Here is a 4,419-nt window from a genome sequence, read left to right on the forward strand (position 1 = left end):
CAGTCGGTGCTTTCCTATCCCCCTCCATAAGCTGGGCAGGGATGGAACTTCCCGGGAAAACACGATTATTTGTCCCCGTGGCTCCATGGAAGCCCGGCAGCTCCCGCACCGCTAGATGGCAACTGCGCCGTGCGCATGGAGGGGACGCGGAGGATCCCGCAGCCGGGGCTGGCTGAGAATGAGGGGCTGCCCCCGGCTGTCCTCCCACCTCCGGCTCCTCCTGCCGCCTCCAGGTGCTCTGCCTGCCCTGGGAGAAGCCGCTGGAGCCGCTGGAGCGGCGGCAGGGTGGGCATCGCCGCTGGGAGCCCGCTGGCCGGTGAGTAATGAGCGATGGGTTTAATTAATCGTTCGTGAGCTTGGGCAGCCCGGGCTGCTCAGGGCTGCCTTGGCTGGCTCCGTGAGAGCTGCCCGGGGCGGCATTCCCGGGGGGAGCAGGAGCCGGGGCTCCTCTGTCCTGAGTTCTTCTGCTTGCCCTGTCAGCTCCGTTGTGTTTTACAGCTTCGTGCAGGGTAACTCACGAGTGACTGGGCTTATCCCAGCCCCTGCGGGGAGAGCAGAGCTCACCCTGCCGCTCTGCTTGCCCCAGCATGGCATGAAAAGTTCTACTAATCCTTATGGAGTCATGGAATGGTTTGAGTTGGAAGGGACCCTAAAGACCACCTTACTCTAATCCCCTGATCGTCTATGTTTGTTGTATCTTTAATGCTGTAACTTGGGTCCCAGGAGGTTTCGTGCTTTTTTACTACACTGAAGCTGTTTCCAGAGCTGGTTTTTCTAGGGTTTCTCAGCTTCAATGCTCTGCTTTGTTGCTGAGGTTTAACAGCCCAAAACCCACACTGGGCTAATTGTCACTAGCCCGTGCTGTGGGCTTTGCCACGGCTCAGACATAACTTTGTCAGATTTTTCCTTCCTCACCAGACAAAAATCAGCAATTTGCCTCCAAAATGGTTGTGTCATTCTTGATGTAAAGAGAAGAAAAAAACAGCCTTCCTAATCAGTGAGGGAATTGTCCTCTGCTTGGGCTTTACAAGATCTGTTGGAACAGGGAAAGTGTGTTCCTTCAACCCCCTCTGCAACGCCTCAGCCCTCAGAAACTCGGGTCAATGATACAGCAGGCAGAAAAGAAACAGAGCCTGAGAAATGCTGAGTGCTTTCCAAAGGAGTCCCTTAACTAATGATCCCTCTGCTTGGAAGCATCACAGATCTTGGGGATGGATGGCCAGGAGTTGGGAGCCTTGCATGCCTGAGTGTCCTGAGAGTGATGGGTGGGTTTTGGTGTGAGGGGCTGATGCTCAGGGTGAGGGAGGAAGGAGAAGCTGAATGGTTGTTTATGCCCAGAAACAAATAACAAAACACTGGAAGAACTTAAATTAAGACAAAGAGGGTAATTTCTTTCTTTCTATCCTCAAAACAAGACCACCCTTGGCATGAATCACAGCTCCTGAGTGTGTGCCCTAGAAGGCAGCCGGGCCATGGGATGCGCTGCTCACTGGAAATCAGCTCCAGTGAGCCTGCCCTTGCTTAAGGGCTTTATTGTCTTTAAAGAACCACTGCTTTGATCCAGCACTGTCAGGAAAATACTGCTAAACTGGAAAGCAGCATTTTTCCTGCAGCCATGTGCCCAGGGGAAGGGGGAAGTGCTGCAGGAGCTGTGGCCCCAGAGCTGCGGCCGTCCCGCACACATGCCGGCCACGCGCCCCGAGCGGGAGCCATGGGGAGCCTTCTCCTGGCCAAGTGGAGCGTGGCCCAGCTTTCTGCAGGCCACTCCTCGCTCAGCCTTCAAAGGGAGGGGTCAGGCAGCCCTGACGGGTCACTGGCTCTACACGATGGGCTGCTGGAACAGACAGATTGCTCCTGCTGAGTTAACGCCATTGAAAACACAGAGACACAAACACCCCGGTGATTAATGAGCCGGGGATGGGGAAGTCAACCCGAAAGCCAGGGCAGAGATATCAGCCCTATAAGAAATATGGGAAGAATTCACCCCTAATCTAATCTCGCTGAATTCCACAAGCGTGTAAGACAGAGATCATTTGCTGCAGTCCTTAGGTTGAGAATTAAACAGGAAACCCCCAAAGATGTGAGATGTTCTCCCAAATACCATCATGCCTGTGCACAGAGGCTGGAGAGCAGCTGCCACAGCCTGAGCCATCTCCTCTGGCTGGACAAGGTGATGCCCAGGCTGTGGTGCTGCCAGCAGCAGCATCCAGCAGCCCCCAGCTCAGGACAGGGAGGGGGAGCCCAGTCTGGGCTCCTTGGCAGCTCTTGCCCTTTGCCAAGCCCAGCCCGAGCCAGCAGGGCTGCCAGAGCTTCCAGATGGGGGTCCTGCTGCCTGGCTCTCTGCCGTGCTCCTGTGGCACCCTCTCAGGGGCTGTTTACAGCAAGCATGAAGATTTATTGTAAGTTTTGGCTCCCAGACTCTTGGAGCTGCCTCTTCCTTCAAGTTTGGTCTCTCCCCACTACGTCTGGGATTACAGTGAGAGGTGGCTCAGAGGGTACAGGGCAATTAGATCCTTACAGGCCTCACATGGTTACAAACCACAGAGATCAGTCAGCTGAGTCACCTCCTGGCCTGGGGGGCAGCCAGGAATGGCCTTTGGATGGGGAACAGGGGGACACACCCAGCCTCACCTGCCCTTTTTGAGGAGCCCCCCATTTGGAGGAGGTCAGATCAGGGGATTGTGCTCCCCAGTGCTTGGAGCAGGGAGCACAGAGGGGAGTGGGAACAGGGAGAGAGGATGAAAACAGTGTTACCTGCCCTGGACTGGGTCTCCATCCTTGGTCCTCTCTGGTCCTTGCAAGCCACCTGACATCTCCCTGTCCTGCCCTGCTCAGAGGAGCTGGCTGTACCTTCTCCAGAACATTTTACCTGGGGAAACTGAAGCACAGGATGGTGAAAGGACCTGTGTAAGTGACAGGGCTGGACTCACAGTACAGGGCACCAAGTTATTCTCCCTCTCTAAAGACTACTTTATCCCAAAACCCAGCCATAAAGCCCCAGCACCTCCTTGCAGGTAGATGCCATGAATGGCAGTGGTTCTATGGTACCCCAAAGGGAGCACTCTATTCTCCTGGCAGAGATAAGCCTTTATTACTCCCCAGTGTAGTCACTGTAGGATATTTGGGCTCTGCTCTCTCCATGCTCCATGTACCCCCGATCTCCCTCGGTTCCACTGTACCTGCAGGGATGTCACACGTGAGCTCCAGACCAGCACAACCCCTCTCCACCGTCAGCATGGCATGACATGAGCACAACTGCTGCCAGCATCAGCCCCCGCTGGCTTGGGAGCCTGCCCAGGGTCTGGTTTCCCTGGAAGGACACTGCTCACAAGCACTCAGCTGTGTGGGGTTATTGTTCTGCTCTCGTGTGCTGGCGAGCTGCCATTTATTGTGTGCAGGAACTCCCCTGCTTCTCCCACCGTCAGATCCAGGTTTATTTCCCCCTTCTCTAGGAGGAGACCACTGATGTCAGCTAGCTTGGCCTGAGCTCTTTGTAGTGTGAAAAGGGAAACAAGGGCTTTCAGTTTCAATCTGTGCCTCGCTTGTCCTCTGAGGGGGAGCTGGCCTTCCCACGGTGTGCGTCCCCAGCGGGCGGGCGGTGACAGTGACAGCTCTGCCGCCGTGTGCCAAAGCCACGTGCATGGAGTCAGGCTCAGAGCCAAGCTGCCCTGGGCTCTGGGAGGATGAGCTGCTCTTTGGGGGAAGATGAGACACCTGGGCTCAATGCCTGCCCTGCTGTGCTTCCCATTTGACCATGAGCAGGTCACTTACTCCATGTGTGCCTCAGCCCCACACCAGAGTAATGACACCATGGTGGCTTTCCATGGTGGAACCATCACGGTGCAGATGAGTTCATGGGGGCAGAGTGGCCTTCAGGTGAGGCAGGGGTTGGGCAGGAGGACCTGGCACATGGTGCTGTCTGCTTCTGACCCTCTGGAGAGAGCAGGAGCAATGCTGGGATGGGGTACCCCCACTGGTGTCCATGCCCTGGGCTGGCTTCTCCGTGTTTGCAGGGCAGGGAAATGACAGAAGCAGGGGAGCCGTGTGCTTTGGGACATCCTGCTCCAGCTGCCCCGGTCCCCAGAGCAGCGCTGTGACATTGTGACACCAGCACATGCTTTCTCTCCCTCTGCACTTTGTGAACTGCTGCGGCAGTGCTGAAGTCCAAAGTTCAGTAACTTGCTAAAGCACACAGATAAATATGAACCTTGGAGAATTTACATTTGCTCCAATGTAAACAGATAGCCAAGGGTCCCTTTATCAGCACTGGCTCAGGACAGTCGTGGGGGGTCTGAAGTGGCTCAATTTTGTATTTTGTTTTTTTTGGGGGGTGTAAAGGCGGGAGGCTGCGCTGTGCCCACTCTGCTGACAGTCGGGCGTGTTACCTCGGGACCATGGTGTAGGGGAGCTGGAAGCAGG

The 4,419-nt window shown here is 55.6% G+C and overlaps 1 protein-coding gene across 1 annotated transcript in view; it reads left to right on the plus strand.

The window, feature by feature from the left end:
- The first annotated feature begins 212 nt into the window (after positions 1-212).
- Positions 213-4,419, plus strand: part of LOC102043069 (semaphorin-3D) — a 23,190-nt gene continuing 18,983 nt past the window's right edge. The window contains exon 1 of the mRNA XM_031058227.1: positions 213-316. The gene's annotated coding sequence lies outside the window, so the exon portion shown is untranslated. The remainder of the gene's footprint in view (positions 317-4,419) is intronic.

This window comes from Geospiza fortis, unplaced genomic scaffold (genome assembly GCF_000277835.1).
Source record: "Geospiza fortis unplaced genomic scaffold, GeoFor_1.0 scaffold78, whole genome shotgun sequence".
In the NCBI taxonomy this organism is placed as follows: Eukaryota; Metazoa; Chordata; class Aves; order Passeriformes; family Thraupidae; genus Geospiza; species Geospiza fortis.